The 20,035-nt window shown below is 40.3% G+C and overlaps 1 pseudogene; it reads right to left on the reverse strand.

Annotated features, from left to right (window-relative positions):
- The window catches only part of LOC149233589 (elongation factor G, chloroplastic pseudogene), a 70,612-nt pseudogene that overhangs the window by 1,834 nt on the left and 48,743 nt on the right, over positions 1 to 20,035 (reverse strand).

The following is a 20,035-nucleotide window of genomic DNA, read 5'->3' on the forward strand; positions in this document are numbered from 1 at the left end:
TCATTTGTATCATCCTAAGAATTGTTCATTTTATGTAATGTAAGGAGGTTTCCCCCTCGAAGAGGCTGAATTCTAAGGCGTTGATCTTTCTTTTCTATCTTTTCTTGAGTTGGTTTCATAACATTTGGTATCAGAGCTTTGGATTCTAGGGTTTCGCTGCTCCAAACAGGTATCGTGGCATTTTCGCTATAACTTTTTTTCTGTGACGTTTCAGAAGTCGCAAAAAACCCATTTGAGAAGAATTGGCGCTGAACCTTGGGTCCGAATTTCAGAGCTTTTCGCGCTATAGTTTCGGCGATATGATTTGAGGAAGTTGGCCTTTTTGCAGACTCCTGAATTACATTCAAAACAGGTGACCTGGGGAAAATCTTCATAACTCTCTCTCTTTGAGGATCGGATTGAAATTTCGTAAAAAGGTACAGAAAGAGGACGGACTGTAGTTTCTTTCTGTGTTTTTCAGATTCAAAAGGTGAAACAGTGACTCGTGGCACGTCGTACAAGTTCGCTCTACTGAAACAGTCTAAAAGCAAGTCACTGTGGGAGATTTCACATAACTCTTCCTTGGAGAATCCAATTTGGGCTCAGACTTGTGGCATTGGAAAGAGGACGCAGAAGGCTACTACAGGTTGCAACTTCAGAATTGGATGATCTGAAATTACAGAGATACATCAGATTCAATATCAGACTTCTATAAAGTGAAAAAAGGTGTGTAGTTTTTTTTTTTAATTTTTGTGTAAGCTTGGTTTAACGGAATTCAAAGGGCATAGTAAAGCATTATTATCGGTAACTGATGCCCCGAGGAAAGAAAATGCAAACACCTAGTAAGGAACCTGAAAGCTCTAGCATGACTCATGAAGAAGAGGAAGAAATGCTACATGATATATCAAAATTACAAGAACAAGTGCAACATATGTCACGCTCACAAAAGCTAACAGAAGCTAAGATAAATGGTGTGGAATCTAAGATAAATGGCGTGGAATCTAAGATGAAGGGCATGGAAGCTAAGATGGATGATTTGAAGACAGATTTGAAGACAAACATGGCAGATTTGAAGACAGACATGGCAGATTTGAAGACAGATTTGACAAATTTTCTACAAGAAATACTTACTAATGGTGAAAAGGTAGTAAAGGAAACTCATGATGAGAACAAAAGAAATGTTAATCATGATTCCATAGACTCTAATGTTGGATCGAAGACTCACCATGTTCCAAAAATCGATATGAGGAAGTTTGATGGCAAGGATCCCGCCACATGGATATTACAGATGGAGCAATTCTTCGATCTCAATAATGTGCAAAACACACAAAAGGTACGTATGGCAACTTTATATTTGGAACCAAATCAGTTTGTATGGTATCAATGGCTTTGTTCTCGTAAACAATTTATCACTTGGGCAATTTTTACGGAAGAATTGATAGCACATTATGAGGATACAAAAAGCAACACTTTTTTTAGCCAATTGATAAGTCTCAAACAAAAGGGTTCAATAATGGAGCACATTGAGGAGTTCCAAAAATTGAACATAAGGGTAAAAGATATTCCAGAGGAGCATAGGATTGATGTGTTCATAGGGTCTTTAAAGGATAATATCCAACATGATGTGCGCCTTTGGGAACCTGATTCATTAGAGAAGGCATTCAGGTTAGCAAGAAAAATGGAAAGCAAAATTATGGCAACTAGGAAGCATACCATTCACAACTATAAAGACGGAAGTGTTGCCCATAGTCTTCCACAACCTACAAGGTTGACACCACAACAATTGGAAGAAAAAAGAGCAAAAGGGCTTTGTTACAATTGTGATAGCAAATACACAAAAGGTCATAAGTGTGCTGAGAAGAAATTATTCTACATAGATTGTGAAGAGGAAGAAGAAAAGGAGCAAGAAAGGTCAAAAGAAGAGGATATATTCCAGGAACAAAGCCTAGATGAAGAACAAATAAATCCGACCATATCTTGTAATGCATTGGCGGGAATTACCACTCCTCAAACCATCAAGATAGAAGGACAAATCAAGAAGAAAAAGGTAATAGTGTTGATTGATTCAGGAAGCACCCACAATTTTATTAATTGTAGGGTAGCAAAAGAATTGAATTGCTTCCTATATCCAGCACCAGAGTGTCAAGTGATGATTGCAAATGGAGGAACAATAAATTGCTCTGGAAAGTGCCATAATATCAAGCTATCCATGGGAGAATATGTATTGACTAGCCCAATGCTTTCCATTCCAATGGGAGGTGCGGATGTTGTACTAGGAGTCCAATGGCTACAATCCTTGGGTACAATAGCTTTTAATTTTCAAGAAATTTTCATCAAATTTTCTGCGGAAGGAAAGGAAGTTGAATTAAGGGGTATTGCAGGGAAACCAGGAAAGATAATCAGCTCTCATGGTATGACAAAGATTCTAAAAAAGGAGCAAAGAGGTGTAATTGCACAATTATGCTCGCTAGATGTTTCCACATTGGAATCATCTATTTCTCCAGATCTCCAAAAAGTCTTGGACAATCATTCCAAGGTATTTGAGACTCCCAAGGGCCTCCCACCTATGCGTGATCATGATCATGCTATTCATCTGATTCCAGGAAGTGTTCCTCCAAACATCAGGCCGTACAGATATCCCTATGTCCAAAAAAGTGAAATTGAACGTATGGTTGCAGAAATGCTAGAGGCTGGTATAATTCAACCGAGTCAAAGTTCTTTCTCAGCTCCAATAGTATTGGTGCACAAGAAGGATGGATCATGGCGCATATGTCCAGATTATAGGGAGCTCAACAAGCTCACTATTAAAGATAAGTTCCCCATTCCTGTTATTGATGAATTACTAGATGAATTGCATGGATCAATTTACTTCACCAAGTTGGATCTTCGTTCGGGATATCATCAAATCAGAATGAAGATTGAAGACATTCCAAAAACGGCATTTAGAACTCATGAGGGTCATTATGAATTTTTGGTCATGCCTTTTGGCCTTACCAATGCACCTTCAACATTTCAAGGTTTGATGAATTCAATTTTCAAACCATTCCTTAGAAAATTTGTGTTAGTATTTTTTGATGATATACTAATCTACAACAAGTCTTGGAAGGATCATGTTGAACATGTTGACAGGGTGCTACAACTATTGGAGGAGAAACAATTATATGCAAAAAGATCCAAATGTTTCTTTGGAGTCCAGGAGGTGGAATATTTGGGTCATATTGTATCTCATGAAGGAGTTAAGGTAGACCCTAGCAAAATTAAAGCCATTAAGGAATGGAAAATCCCCACATCCATAAAGCATCTGCGAGGATTTCTTGGGTTGACAGGGTATTATCGCAAGTTTGTTAAGAGTTATGGGAGAATAGCAGCACCTCTAACAACATTATTGAAGAAAGATTCATTTTCATGGACTCCGGAAGCAACAAAGGCCTTTGAACATCTTAAAGAGGCAATGTGCCAAGCACCGGTCTTAGCTACACCGGACTTCACAAAAACCTTTATTGTGGAATGTGATGCTTCAGGAAATGGAATTGGTGCTGTTCTAATGCAAGATGAAAGACCCATTGCTTTTGAAAGTCGTCCAATCAAGGGAAAGTTTTTAAGAAAAGCTATTTATGAGAAGGAAATGTTGGCAATACTCCATGCACTTAAGAAATGGCGACCCTACCTAATGGGAAGACACTTCAAGGTAAAAACGGATCATGATAGCCTTAAATACTTTTTAGAACAAAGATTATCCTCTGAAGAGCAACAAAAGTGGGTCACAAAGATGTTGGGTTATGACTTTGAAATCATCTACAAAAAAGGGAAGCAAAATGTGGTGGCTGATGCACTCTCAAGAAAGGATGAGGATGTAGAAGCATGGTTGTGTGCCATTTCTATTATCCAACCAGATTGGATAAACGAAGCAAGGGAGGAATGGAAGAATGACGAAGAAGTGTGGGCACTTATTCGAAAGCTACAACAAGATTCCAGTACTTCTGATACATTTAGCTGGAAAAATGATTCGTTATGGTACAAAGATCGCTTATACCTCTGTAAGAATTCCCAGCTAAAACAAAAGATTCTTATGGAATTGCACACTTCTCCCTTAGGAGGGCACTCAGGATTTTTAAAAACTTACCACAGGGTTAAGAAGGAATTTTTTTGGGATGGCCTTAAATCAGATATTCAAAAGTTTGTGGCGGAATGTTTGGTTTGCCAGCAAAATAAAGTTGAAACAATTAAGACACCGGGTCTGTTACAACCTTTATCCATTCCAAGCCAACGTTGGGAGGAGGTTTCAATGGATTTTATCACAGGTTTACCCAAGTCTGAGGGAAAGAGTGTCATCATGGTGGTAGTTGACAGACTTACCAAGTATGCACACTTTTGTGCATTATCACATCCATTTAAAGCCAGTACAGTTTCTACTGCATTTATGGAAACAGTTCAAAAGCTACATGGAAACCCAAAGATTATTGTAAGTGACAGAGATCCCATTTTCACTGGAAATTTTTGGACAGAATTATTTTCTTCTCTTGGTACTCAGTTAGCTCATAGCTCATCTTATCATCCTCAATCTGATGGGTAAACTGAGATAGTAAACAAATGTTTGGAAGGATATCTTCGTTGCTTTGTATCTGATAAATAGACACAATGGGTCAAATGGTTGCCTCTGGCTGAATGGTGGTATAACACTTCCTTCCATACAACAACAAAAATGAACCCATTTATGGCACTTTATGGGTATCAACCACCATCCATCACATCATATTTAAGAGAAAATTCTAAGGTTCAGGCAGTGGAACATCACATCGAACATCAACAACAAGTCCTCCAACTCTTAAAGGATAACCTCGTGTTGGCACAAAATAGAATGAAACAACAGGCAGATCAACATCGCAGTGAAAGAAGTTTTGATGTAGGTGATTGGGTATTCCTACGGCTACAACCATATAAGCAAATGTCCCTAAAGCAAGCTAAGAAGGATAATAAATTATCACCAAAGTATTATGGTCCGTACAAGGTGTTGCAAAAGATTGGTACTATGGCTTACAAATTGGAGCTTCTTGCAGCTTCTCGATTGCACCCAGTCTTCCATGTTTCATGTTTAAAGAAGGTTATAGGTGACAAGCTCCCAATTCAAACAAAATTGCCAGAACTTGATGAGGAAGGAAAAATTATATTGGAACCGGAAGCAGTCACAGAAACAAGAACTCGACAGCTACGAAATCGATCAATTTCAGAGTATCTTATCAAGTGGAAGAACTTATCCACTAAAGATTCCACATGGGAGGATGAGAATTTTATGCAGAAGTATCCAGAACTACTCAAGCGTTGAGGACAACACTTTTTTGAAGGAGAGGGGCATGTTGGGTCCCTATAATACTAGTGATTACCCCATTACTATTGTAGTTATACCCCTTATTTATACTGTTGTGCCCCTATTACCCCCATATTGTTACTATTGTGCCACATAGAAGCCCACTATTGTTATTGTTGTGCCCTACAATATTATTGTTATGTAGGCTTGGATTGTATTGGGACGCTTAGACTCCTATATATAGAAAGGAGGTATTTTCATTTGTATCATCCAAGAATTGTTCATTTATGTAATGTAAAGGAGGTTTCCCCCTCGAAGAGGCTGAATTCTAAGGCGTTGATCTTTCTTTTCTATCTTTTCTTGAGTTGGTTTCATAACATGAGAGGATGAGTTAAATTGAACTGCGAAGTCGCACTGCTTTGTGATACCTCAGATTTCTGTGGTGAAATCGAGAAGCTCTGAAGTTTGTGGATAAGGGACTGGACTTTAGGTGATTCAAGACTTAATTGTTCTGGAGTATGATGAGTTTGAGCAGTGGTAGTTGATTCCCTTTCTCCTTGTTTGGATACCGGAGAACCAGTATGCAAATGGGAAGATCGAGGGGATACGGAGGGAGAATTACTCTTGGAATGGCTTATAGGTTTTGACTTATGTGCCATTCACAGTTGATGGCCCTCCTTCTAGCGCCAAAAATGTTGATGCCTCGAAAATCGCTGGAACAACATCAGGGATAACCACCCGGTCCGGACCTTAGTACAACTCCTTTTCCGTTTGGAATAGTGGCTCCGACTGGGGATAATGGGACCAGTTTCCCAGAAGTAGATAAATGGGATGGATGGATGATTATAAACTATGCTAGCGACGAGCGAATAACTAAAACTATCAGCAAGAATATAATAACTATGATCTATCCCGGGGACTTAGTGAGCTTTAAAGCGTAGCGTTTGATGGTCTGTGTCTAAAGACAGGCATATAGATGACTCCATCTTTAAGGCATAGATATTAATTCATTCAAGATTGCTATGCCTAAATAGTTAAACAAAGCAATTAAAACAAAATTACCACACTTTATTATTTATATCATTGTCACATGCATGATTGAAAGGAAAGGCACATCGTAAAACATCCAATAGTGGAATGAATAAATATCTGCTGTTACAGCGCATGCATATAATCAACAATAGCAAGAATAATCACATAACAATTCATATAAAAGGAATGAATTCAGACATAGATAGAAATACCATATGAGCTGCTTGACACTCCCAAATATCAATCGCTATTTGTAGTTCTTCCTTCAACGCAAAAACATCCTCAACAACGACAATAGTGCACAATTGCATAAAGAAGCTTCCTTGTTAAATTAAGAACAATTGGCCCAGTTTCATAAAAGAATATTGACTGAAGCACAATAGTGCAAACTTCAGTCTATTAAGTCTGTTACAAAACTTTACGACCCTTTCCAAAACAACGAAAGGGTCTATAAATACTAAACTAATCTAAATATCTAATAAACAGAAATCCTACATAATTGGCATCAATAAATATTGATCCTATTTCCTGGAGCGATCTGGCAATCGGCGACATGATTCATCAGGTAGGCTGCTTGCCTTTAAACCTGAGCTGACTTGTCGCAAGCATTGGCTCTACTTCAGGTGGTTTGTTGAGAAGCGAACTGAGCTGGGCAACATAGGTGGCATCCTGAAGATCGGGAATTATACACCCGATTGCATCTGTCAAACACTTAAGGGCGGCTCTCTATGTGTGCAGCTTAATCAGGAAAAGAAAATATGCATCGAAGGTCAAACTGTTAACCCCAGCGATTAATCTCCCCTTTTCCTCCAAGTTAGGATAACACGTTTGCTCCAACATGTTTGTTGTTGTTATCTTTCCTGGCGTACATTGGGAGATCATATTCGCTAAGTAGAGAGTGTTGTTAACCAGATCAACTAGGTTGCTGGAGGTTGATTTACACCTTGAAGCTGCCCTTTCTGCTTTCATCACCTGAGTGTGCCATTCTGTAAAAAGTATGTCTTTATATGTTTCTGAAATCTTGGGCAAATTTGCTTCTCTCCCTTGATCAGAATCTTGCCAGTCAAGATATCCACTTATGATCTCTTCGGCCTGGTCTAACTCATTCCTGGCCTTCTCTACCTACTGATTAATGGATGTAGTTAACTCACATAATGGCTCTGCCTCAGTGAGTTGTTGACAAAGGAGCCTAATTTGTGATATCAATGCATTGTTTATTAGTGATGCTTCCTTTCTGAACTCATCCACCTGTGGAGCGCCTTTGATTATTTCAAGCTGCAATGACAATTGAGCGATTTGCTCATCTTTCGTTTTCATCATTTGTTCATTTGCTGCTCTCAATTGTGCCAATGCCTCCGACAATTCCTTTTGTTTCTGGATTGAATTTTGGTCAATCCTTTGCCTTTCTTCCTGCAATTGCTGGGTTAATTGATCATTCATTTGCTATTGTGCCAGCAACTGCTCCTCTGCTTGCGCTGCCTTCTGCTTTGTCTCGGCCAATTCTGCCTGTAGTGCAAAAATTTCTTGGTCCTTAGTCTTCAGTAGAAGACTTACCTTCAATGCCTTGTCAATTGTTGCTGTGGAATAAGCTCCTGCATACTGTGACAATTTTGTTAGGTCATCAAAGGGGTCCAATTCCTCCTTCCATACTACATTACCCGTGACTGTTTGCTCTGGAAAAATAGAAGGTTGATCAGTCCTTCATCTTTTCCTTGATCGCTTTACAACTGCTCTATGCCTTGGGCTGTAGAAAACATCCAGGGGAGGAATATCTTCTACCTGAAGAATGATTTGGTTGGAGGGGTCCTTTGGTATTACTTCAACATCCTTAGAAATGGGTGGGCTGCTGGTTCCACTTAGAACCAGAGGTGAAGTGATGTCCTGCGTATCATTTGTCTTGGAAGTGTCCCCATCTTTTGAACATTCCAATCCACTGATGATGGAATGAAACTGCTGCCATTCCTGGAATAGTTTGGGGTCTATGGTAGTGTCCACATTGACATCGGTAGTGGTTTGTTTCTCCTTTTCGGTTTGGGACTCTTCCCGTCCTTTTTCTTGCTCTTTCTTCAGCTGTTCCTCTTGTTCTTTCTTTTGCCTTTCCTCTTGCTCTTTTCTCTGTTGTTCCTCTTGCTCTTTCCTCTGTTTCTCCTTGTGTGCTCTCTCCTGCCGTTCTTCTTTTTATTTTCTCTGCCTCTCCTCCTGTTCTTTTTTATGATCCTTTGTTACTACCGGAGGTTCTTTTGATTGTTGCCGAACAGGCCCGCTTGATGATGTCGCTGGGGTTGTTGCCAGTAAATCTAGAGGCAGAGTTTGCAACCTCTGTTCTCTAAGCTTATTGAACTCAGTCAGCCCTTCATCATTATATTTCAATCGAGCAAGTTCTTTAGCTTGACCTATTGTTTTGACTGAAACGAATAGGTCGTCAAACCAATCTTCTTTGTGCTCAAATTTTGTCAATTTGGCCTGTTCTAATGCATTGTAAGCAACTTTCTTTGGATCATATGGCCTGTTTGGGATAGTTGCCAGAGTTAAAGATTGAAGCTTTGTGGCTTCCTTTTCTGCATGTTTGAGATCATGCAGAGTATAGACACCACACCTGAAGGGAAAAGAGGGCCAGCCCCTCTTCTTTTCTTTCTTGAGAGTTTGTGTAACACTCTCAGCCGTAATCTGATAGGCGATTTCTCTTGCTAGCAACTTATCTGGTATATACAAAGGGAGAACATGTGGGTCGGCTTGGCCGCCGAAAACTCTTATGTAGGTAAATCTCTCCTCCCCAAACCAACTTGCTACTGCTGTTATATCAAACGAAGCTTGATATGAAATCTTGGGAATGGGTTTGTCAAAAATAGAATAGTGAATAGGCACCATAAAGCCATTGCAGACTTGGTACAGATGGTGCTTGTAAGAGGTCTTCCTTAGTTTCTGATGGTATATGTGGATGGCCGTGGGATCTTGTGGCATCCACCTCCAGCCGAGCACAGAGAATTCAGAATTGAAACATAGTTTATCTAAGATATATGCACTGTAATAAAATGGGGGAATTTTCCTTTCTGTGACGATAGTCTGATGTCTAAAGTCACGCACAACTTGTGCTAATTTGTCAGAAAGGATGGTGGCCCAATCCATAATTATACCGTTTGCAGCTGCCTCCATTAGAGGAACCATCTCTATGGTAAAATTAGCAGAGTCATGCAATCCCCATAATCTACACATCATTATCCCCGCATAGCAATAAGGAGAAGCCAGAGAGTCGACTGAGTACTTACCCGAAGATTCATGCTTGTGTTTGGCTGGATTTTGTCTCCAATCCCGGATGGGTTCGGATTCAACTTCATTTTCATTTGCAAACTTCTCCAGGAATGCTTTATTATATATCTTCTCTGGCTCGGGCAAATGATACATTTGTCTTAGATCATCTGGCCTGAACGATCCGAAGATTCTCCCATCTCTAGTGTTGAAAGTTCTGTCCAAAATTGGGATTTCTTGAATCGCCCATCGCACTACATCTGTGTATGGGAGGATTTGTTCCCTAGCCGCTATTCTGTGAAGGAAAGAGTCGGCTAAATCTTTGAGAGTACAATCAGACTTGCGAGTAGGATCCGCAGTAGCTTCTATTACTGTCTTTTCTGGTTGTTCGGCTTCAATCAAATTGTAAGTGCCTTGCCAAGTGACTCTGGTGAGGCCCGTGCATGTAGTATCGGAAATTAAGCCCTTCTTCTTGTCCACAAGAGCCTGTCCTGCTGCTGATGTAGTGGAGGCGCCTGCGGTCTTCTTAGATTTCTTCCCCATCTTGTTTGAGTTTTCTCTTTCGGATGGATTCTGCACAGAGAGAAAAATGTGCGTAATAAAGAGATAGCAATGAAAAATTGCCAGTAATGAGAACATATGCATAGGTGCGAAATAAGGGATTAGCCTTAAAAATGGGCGCGGACACAATCCATGGAAAGATTTTAAGAATTATGATTTCATTGATTGGCCATTTAAAACCTGTCATCCCTTAAATGCCCATTATATCGTTATTCGGCTGAATGATTCTCTTAAGCGTGTAGTGGGCGTTTTGGTGGTTGAGTGCAGGTAAATGACTGCTTAACCGATCAAGCTTTAAATATGAATGAATTGCGATATCCCATCACTTAACGACTTTTTATTGAAAACTGCGCTTTATCGCATCGCGTCGGGGGAAAGAGGATTATAAAGTGCACATATAGTGTATCGCCGATCGCCGATAGCGATATCGAATCGCATCGGGAGTATGACCTGTGCACCTTAATGATGTGCATTGGATATTGCTGATTGCCGACTGCCGATTGCATCGCATTGGGGGAAAAGCTTTGAGAATATTAAGACTTAAGTAAAGATTGCCGCCGATATCCGATCGCCGATTTCGCATCGCATCGGGACTACTGGCATGGGGCGCTTTTAAAATGTGCATGGATTTTTGCCGATCGCTGATTGCGATATCGCATCGGCGGAAATCAATGTGCCGCTTATTTATATTTCTTATGTCATTGCGATATGTGATCTTGCGATCGCTTTATCGCAATGACAACGATTTGCCTTATTTCTTTAAATGGGTTTTTCAAAAAGGGTTTTATAAAATGAGTTCATTTGATTATCAGACCTCTTTTGAACAATAAAAGTATTGATACCAATTAAACTTTAAAGGGACCCATTTCATACGTTAATATTTATAAATAAAGATGATATGAAATGGGGGGTTGTTGTAGAGCACAACAGGTCACTAACACAGGAGCAGAAAGAAGCAGACCTACCACTCCATTTGGAGGTATACAAGAGCCTTCCACTTCACAAACTCAAATGTTGGAAAGGAAGCTCAGTGTGGAAGTTTCTTCGTTCAAAATGCCAACTGACAAAGACCAAGATATCAAGGAATGGTATAAAGAAATCAAGGCTAGGAATGAGAGGCTGAAGGCCCAAACATATGCACAATACCTGAATCTCACCCCTACCAATCAAACAAGGCTAATGTTAACCTTTGACATTAAGGAGGGGAAGTTGCAGATGACCTTTATGAAGCCTACAACCTAGCAACCAAAGATAGCACCAGATTTCAAAAGGGTAGATTTTGAAGTGATGGCAAGGGACATCCATCCCATAGACCAGATTGAATTGCATAAGCAGGCTGGAGAGATGATATACTCCACCCTGACAGGTAAATCCATAGCTACCCATCAACTACAGAACTCCCTGAATAACATCTCATCACAATTCCAGTTAGAGAAGGCCTCCTCACAGGCTAAGGACATAAGGATCAAGTCCTTAGAGGACTTAGTAATTTAATTGGGACACAATCCCAAGGATATAAAAGCCACAGAACAAATTATCAAAAAGAAGAATAATGACATATATGCATTGAAGAAACAGCTAAAAATGACTCAGCTATAGCATCCACAAACACTAGAAGTCCTAGAATCCCAGCAGGGGCATGAAGAACTCATGGACTTAGTCTTGAAATTGAATGACCAACTGAAAGAGACTAAAAAGGAATTGGATGCTTTGATCGAATTAAAATAGGAAGATGTGGTCACCTCTTCAACAAATGTTATCCCCACAGTCTCTACAACAGTGCCATCCACACTAGCAGCATCTTTGGTACCTACAGCTCCACTTGCAACAACCTTGCCAGCAACAACAGAATCTACATCAACAATGTTATCACTCAGGTTGTCCTTAAAGCTCCTTAAAGGATACGGCCGAGGTAACCACAAACCAATCTTTGGACTGCAGGTCCTAGCCTACCTGCAATCAGAGAGGGCTCTCTCTTTATAATTTAGCTTTGTTTTGGGTTGATTTTAGGCTAGTTATTATTTTCTTGGGTTTTGTTTTGATTTTGGTGGGATGGAGGATTCTTTCAAACAGAGTTAGGATGCATAGTGTGAGAAGTTCAAACCATTGGGCATGGAGTCATGGATTAGGCTTGCTGTTGCGTTTTCTTGGTCACAAGAGGAATACAGAGTAGGATAGCTACACATAAAACAATATCAAGCTGGAATAAGGATGGAATGAAGGTTAGTGAATGAAAGGCAACTAAGTAGTTCTCGTTATGCTAACAGAGGGAAGGTGAATGAACATTATATAGGAGCAATCAAGGATTCCTAAACAACATTCATATATGAAGGAACTAGTGTAAATATGAGCAAATCAATATTCATATTTAGGACTAATTCAGAGGAAAACATAGATAAATCACAAAAATTGAGAACAGAATACAACTAAGTGAGCTCTGAACTATTCTTTCTTTCTGCTATTTAGATAGTGAAACAATGATGGCATAAACACATATAAACTGTAAACAGAGATAAGAAACACTTATTGGGCTATGTAGAAGCGTTAGGATTCCATAGTCACTCTTCAGATATTAAAACACAACAGTCAGTTCATCTCCCAAACATTCCTGCGATCTTTGATTATAGAGACTCTCAGAAAATACAATGCAAGTCTAGAGAGGAAGTTATCGACCAACCAACCCTTTACATAAATACAGAGGGTTGTTTAAATAGAAAATATTTACAAACATCCCTTGAACAGGTGTCAAAGGAGAAAATATCTCAAAATATCTATCAAAATAGAGCCAAAGGAGATCTGTGCAATAACTGCTTCTAATGCTAAGTTGTGCTGGAAATAAATGTAATAAAATATCTAAAACAGCTGCACATAAGGCATCAGCCTCATACAAATGTCTTTCTAAGGTTGCGCATGGTCCTGCAACTTCACAAATGGACTGAAAGAGTTCCTTGAGCCACGCGCTGTCCTCTGTGTGATAACTACGCATTTAAGGAAGCAGCGCTGCTCCAAAAATGTGACTGGGAATAATGTCTCTGCAATAACTCTGCCTTGAAAGCCTTCATCTATGCCTTTAGGTGGCTTTAAAGCAACAAAAGAAGTGTTGGTGAGCCTTAATGGCTGAATGATGCTTTTTTGACTTTGCTGGGCTTGCTTTGCTTTCATCTGCTTTAAAAAACTGGACTGATACTCTTTGCCGCATCCTAATACACTTTGGCACTGAATCTAGGCCTTTTCTCACCGCTGATACTCTTTAAGGTGTCCCATCGCCCCCTTCTGCCTTTTAATGCAAAAATAACTGCTGCTAATGTCCTCCATGGCCTTTGGGTGCAATCGGCGCTTGGCCGATCAAAAATAGCATTAAACCTTGCAAAAAATGCCGCAAAAAGGAGGATTTGTATGCTGCTGACTGTACCGAGGCCGAAACTGGCTATCTGAAGCAAAACTGGGCCTTGGAGTGATCTCAGAAAGCTTAGGGATGCATGAATTCCCTTATCGGGAGCCGGGCGCAGGCATATATGTGAAAATATGAACAAATGCCGCCTTTTCTTTTACACAGAAAAAGACCAATTTCTATGTAAAATTCGTGAAAAACATAGGTGGGAGCGACACTGTAGCAGAGATTAAATCCTGGCCGTTGGATCACACGAAGGCATATCCAACGGCTGGCACTAAATCGCATCGGGGCAGACCATTGGTCCCAACACATAAAAGCTCTGAAATGTCGCGGACCCGAAATGCTTATATGCCCTTTCTTTATGGAGATCGGGTCCGGCCCGTCGGCGATTTCATATCGGCGGATTTTAACAAAATCAATATGCGGACCCGAAATCCCTTAAAACTGCCCTTTATAACTTTTCGACTCCAGCCCATCGGGAGCCCTATAGGAGTGATGCGATTAAATATGGGCCGTTGATCTCTGGGCCTGAATGGGCGGCTGAGATTAACTCGGCAATTCACTATCGGCGGGGTCATGGGGTTGCCATATAAAAACGTTGAAACCCATCGGACCCGATAAGTTATACAGGCCCTCTTTATTTTATTTCGGGTCTGACCCATCGGCGGAACCCAAATCAGCGGTTTTAACAGTGGAATGGGTCCGCGGACCCGAAAAGCCTTAACACTGCATTTGATAACTCATCGGCTTCGCCAAATCGAAGCAGTATATGGGGCGATGCGAAGTGGGGGGCCGCGCGACAAGATCTGGGCCGTCAGATCTGGGGCCCGATCCAACAGTCCTGGATCCGTCGGCGGATCGGCAGTCAGAGGGGCCGGGGGGGAGCATATATGTGATCGCCGAAATATGGCGGACCCGATATACTATTACCGGTCCACTTTATATGTTTTCGGGTCCCGCCCATCGGCACTATGCCCCATGCCTTGAGACTTAGCCATTTTCGCTTATATATGCCACTGCCCCCTCCCGATAGCGATATCGCATCGGAGGGGGATCAAACAGATCTTTATCTCATCGGAGCACGCTTTTTATGAAAGGGCAAGGCAAATGAATTCGGAGGGGTTATATATGATGTTTTAAACATATCATTGCCCCCTCCCGATAGCGATATCGCATCGGAGGGGGTCCAAATGAAACTTTATTATATCGGACCCATCTTTTTGTGAACTGCCAAGTCTTTTGGGAAATCGGAAGGGTTCCTTTATAGTTTGGCATGGATTCTAAGGCATCGGAAGGGGTCCGATAGCCAAAAAAGGGAGGATTTTATCCTTTTTTGAAGGTTTTTCATGGTTTTTGCATGGTTTTTGTATTCTTATGCCTTGGAAGGAGTCCAAAGGCACTTAGGGGGAAAGTGATGTGGTTTTGAGAGGGGTTTAGTTGCCAAAGAGGGTTTCCTGCCTTATAAAGGCAAACCAAGGCCAAAGGGATGATTTTTATACATATGAAGGTAAACTATGCAAAGGAATGAGTCCTTTTGCATTTGGAAGATGGTTAGAGGGGGGCAGTGTGGGTTCTTGCTGAGTTTCTGATAAACTTAGCAATTCCCAAGGATGTATATGGTTATTTTTCAACCAGGGGAGGGGATAAGTATATAGGGGAGTTATAGAGATAGTTTTAGTAGGGGAAGGGAAAAGAGATAAGGAGTTACATAATAAAGTTAGTATTTAATATGATAATGATGAGAAAAAGCGCTAAGAATGAAGTCTTAGGCTATCAATGGGGGAAAATGACTGATAGAAGAAGTGTGAACATTCCTTGAGTGAAGCAGATCTCCACCAAGGCAAATGATATGGAGAATGATGAATCTAAGAGGTATCAAGCAGATCTTGACCTCTTTAGGGGAAGTTAGTGAATGATTTGGGAAAGAGGGAGAAGGGGAAGTTAGACATGCATTTCTTGAAGTCCTACAACTGAAAAATCACCTTCAACTTGTGATATGATAGATATAACACTTGACAATATGAAATGGATCACAAGCCATGATTCTGCAACCACAAAGCTACCTACCCGGCCTATTCACCTAGCATTTTCTCTTCTTTTTGGTTTGGGTGCACTTGAACTAGCATACCCAGCTTTTTGTTCTTTTCTTCTTGCTGTCCTCCTATCTACAACTACACTTATTGCATCCAGGGGTTCAGATTAAGCTGTTGGGCACCCTTGTTTCTCTACCTATCTACAAATCTGCCAAGATTAAGCTGTTTAAACAGATGTTCATTCTCTATATTCTACAACAGGAAATTGAAACCTAGGGAGGCCAAGATTAAGCTGTTTGGGACCTCCCTATACTTGAAAACTGATCAAAATGGATTACTCATCAAAACTGGAACACAGCAGTGGCATTTAGACGAGCACACTCTCATGGATACTTCTCTGGCCATCTGTAGCAAATATGGAGCATTGCAGCAAGAAAAGTATGAAATATTTGGCATGTAAAAATGTCGATCATGAAAGATGATTAACCTACTGCAGCAGGAGGCTAACAGTGGCTCCACTTGGGGATGGCTTTTCCTTGTGACAAGCCAAGAACAGCAGGTCAGAATGCCTTGATCCTCTGTAGTTGTTGTTAATTGAAAATTTCTTCTGCGCTAACTGCTGAATGACTAGAACTTTAACTTCTGACTGCAGCACTCCTCCTTAACTAAAACACTGTGAAAAATAAAGCATCGCCTGCTTTCTTCTGCGTGCTTGATATTGCATATACTTTTTCTTGAGCACTGCCTTGTGAAATAAACACAAAAAAAGGAATAAAACTGGAGCTCTTCTTTTCTTGTCTTTGAAACGGTGCTGAAGTAGACTGAAAATCCTCCTTTCTTTTTGATACTGTTGACTTGAAGACTACAAGCTGCAAACAGTTTCTCTTTAACATAATTCACTGTGATATGACAGTGATACTCTGTTGTTTTTCTGAGATTACTGCAGAGACAGAGCTCAAAAATAGAGGACTTGCATTGGCTGTGTCTTCACAAACTTTGTTGCTGGTCCTCTAACAATCAGACTGTTTATAAAAATAAAAACAAAAGTGCTGATATATACAAATATCAATGTACAAAGAGATATATACAAAGCTGTGTTATGTTCAACAAAAGGGATCATGAAAATGCTTCAGCATACGGCCATTTACAGGGCCTTCTTTAGCAGTGTTTCCCTCTACAGATTTGAGGAAATATGTGTTATTTCCCTGAACAACAGAAATAACAAATGGCCCTCTCCAAAGGAAATCAAATTTTGCATGTTTTCCCTTGTCTTCTCTTCGTGAGTCCCACCTTAGAACTTTGTTGCCAACACAGAAATTCTCAGCCTTAGTCCTCTTATCAAACATCCTTTTGAGCTTCTCTTGCATAATTTAAGCTCTGTCATAGACCTGCTCTCTTGTCTGCTGCAAATGAATTGTTTGGTTTATCCTCCTTTGTATATCATTTGGCTCAGCTTGAATTTCTTGCAGCAGCTTGATAATAGGAATGCCTAGTGATGAAGGAAATCTGGCCTCCATGCCATATACTAGCTCATAAGGGCTCATCCCAATGGATTTCTTGGTTGATAATCTGTCTGCCCATAGGGCATTTGTGAGCTTTCTATGCCAGTTCTTCTTGCTTTCTTCCAAGGTCTTCTTAATGATACTGATCAGGCTCTTATTAGATGACTCGGCTAAGCCATTACCTTGAGGGTAATAGGCTGTGGAATGGCCTAAAGTGATATGGAATTTATGACAAAAATTGATCATCTTTTTGGATTTGAAAGCAGCGACATTGTCAGTGATGATCTTCTCAGGGCAGCCGAATCTAGACAGGATATTGCACTCAAGGAATTGGATAATGGTGGTGTCATTGGCCTGCCTGCATGGAATGGCTTCAATCCACTTGGTGAAATAGTCGGTGGCAGTTAGAATCCACTTATGCTGGCCTGAGGAAAAGGGATGGATTTCTCCAATGAAGTCAAGACCCCATTGTTGAAAAGGCTTTTCGGTTGAGATGGGCTTAAGAGGCAAGGGCAACAGCTTTCTTTTGCCCTCAAAGATTTGGCATTTGTGACATGAGATAGCAAACTTCTTTACATTTGCAAACAAAGAGGGCCAATAGAAACCAGCCCTTAAAATTTTATCAGCAGTGGACTTCCAATATAGATGTCCTCCACAGTCCCCTGCATGGAATTCTTTCATGACATTATTAGTTTCATTCATGGTCAAACAATTAAGCAATATGCCTTCATGATTCTTCCAAAATAAAGCACCATCTAAGACACAAAATTTCAAAGCCTTCATTCTTAAAAATCTCTTCTTGGTCCTGGACAATCCTGGGGGAGCAAACAGGTTTAACAATACAAAGCATATATCAGCATACCATGGGGATTGCAGAAAGGTGTCACTGATCTATGGAGTCTCCAGCTCCTGTTCATTGTCCAGTTGGTTGATGTCTAAGGCTTGAAAGTTTGTTTCGGACATCAGTTTGGATAAACCTTGTCCCTTTATTAGCTTGGTTGGTTTTATTTCTATGTCATACTCAAGAATGTTAGCAATCCACTTGCCTCTTTTGCCTTCTAATCCTTCTTGGGTTAATATGTCTTTTACAATAGCATTTGGGACATAGGCAATCACGTGTGAATTTAAAATGTAAATTCTGAAGTCTTTTATTGCTTTAACAAGGGCATAGGCCTGCTTCTCCATGATTTGGTACTTCAGGGGTGCATCTCTTAAGGCTCGGCTGAAAAAAGCAATTGGCTTTTCATTTCCTTGGTCATCCTTTTGCAATAGGACAACAACTATGGTATTATCAGATGCAAATGAAAATATGATAAAGTCCCTATCAAATTGAGGACTTGTGAGGACTGGGGCTTGAGTTAAGGCAACTTTGATACTCTCAAATGCTTGCTTGGTTTCAAGAGACCATTTTACCTTGGCATCCTTCTTTAACATGTTTCTCAACAGTCTTATCAGCTCGGCTAGATTTGGGATAAATCTCCTTAGGAAATTGATCTTTCCTAGGAATGCTTGCAGCTCTTTTATGTTTCTTGGATATGGGATTTGGAGAATGGCTTGGATCCTTTCCGGATCAATTCTAATCCCGTCTTTTGAAATGATATGTCCAAGTAATTTGCCTTCTTCAAGGCCAAATAAAGACTTCTTGGGGTTCAAGGAAATGCCATATTTCCTACATGTTAGGAACACTTGTCTCAAATGTCTTAGGTGCTCTTGATCAGATTTGGAGAAAGGGGTAAGATCATCAAGATAGACAACTAGGAAATCATGGATTTCTTTGGCGAATGCAATGTCCATGGCCCTTTGAAAGGTGGCACCTGCGTTCTTTAGGCCGAAAGGCATTTTCACATATTTAAATGTTCCCCACAGTGTTGTAAAGGCTGTCTTGTCTTGATCATCTGGGTGAACTAGTATCTGATTAAAACCTGAAAAGCCATCTAGCAAAGAGATTCTCGATGACCCCACTACTCTTTGTAGGATGTGGTCCATTTTGGGCAATGGGTAGTGGTCTTTAAGGGAGACTTGGTTTAAGTTTCTCAAATCTACACAAAGCCTAATCTCACCTGTTTTCTTTCTTGTGGGAACAAGATTGGATACCCATTCAGAAAATCTAATGGGTGCTATGATACCTGCTTCAAACATTCTTTGCACTTTTGTCTCAATCAAAGGGAGAAGCACAGGATTGATTCTCCTCAGTTTCTGTTTGAAGGGCTTTTGATTTGGCTTTAAGGGAATGGTATGTTGAATAATTGAGGTGTCATAGGACTTCAAGTCCTCATAACTCCAAGCAAATACATCTTGGAATTCTTTGAACAAATCAACATATTTGGGCTTTTGATCGGACAACAAAGATTGAGATAGTTTGATCATTTTGGGCTTCTCTGCTGTCCCAATGTTGTATTCTTCTATGGCAGCGTTTATAGGCTGCATTTTTTGCTTTTTGGGCACATCATTTGCATCAAAAATGTCTTCTAGTGGAGTGAGGCTAACCGGGAGAAAATTGTCCTTTAGATCAATGATTTCGGCCTCTGTTTTGGCTATTTCCTCCAAATGCATATGTTTCAGCTCTTCTATGTTTTCTTCATCAAAGATGGTTGGCTGTAGCAATTTTCTAGCTGTTTCAGCTGTTACAGTTTGTTGGATTTGGTTTATTGCTTGCAGTGGATCATCCATAGCATCCATATCAATGTTTAGGCCTGAAAACTCATGCTGTAAGGTAAGAAAATTGTTGATTTGAGCATCATCCTCGAACACTTTCTAGTCTTTAATGTTATTTGGGACAGCAAGCCTATGTTTTATTTCAGCAGTGAAATGGTGATTTGGCTCAAAGGGAAGCTTGCATGTACTAGCGAAAGTGGCTAGGCTGTGAGCATGAATGTTATGATTTCTTGAAATCTTGGCAAGCTTGGATTCAGTGAATGTATCAAGTATTGCAGTGGCAGCAGTCCTATAAGCTCTTAGCCTTCTATCATTGGTAACAAAGTTT

Source organism: Pinus tabuliformis, chromosome J (assembly GCF_031772625.1).
Source record: "Pinus tabuliformis cultivar Carrire ecotype Pingquan chromosome J, CPIR1, whole genome shotgun sequence".
Lineage (NCBI taxonomy): Eukaryota > Viridiplantae > Streptophyta > Pinopsida > Pinales > Pinaceae > Pinus > Pinus tabuliformis.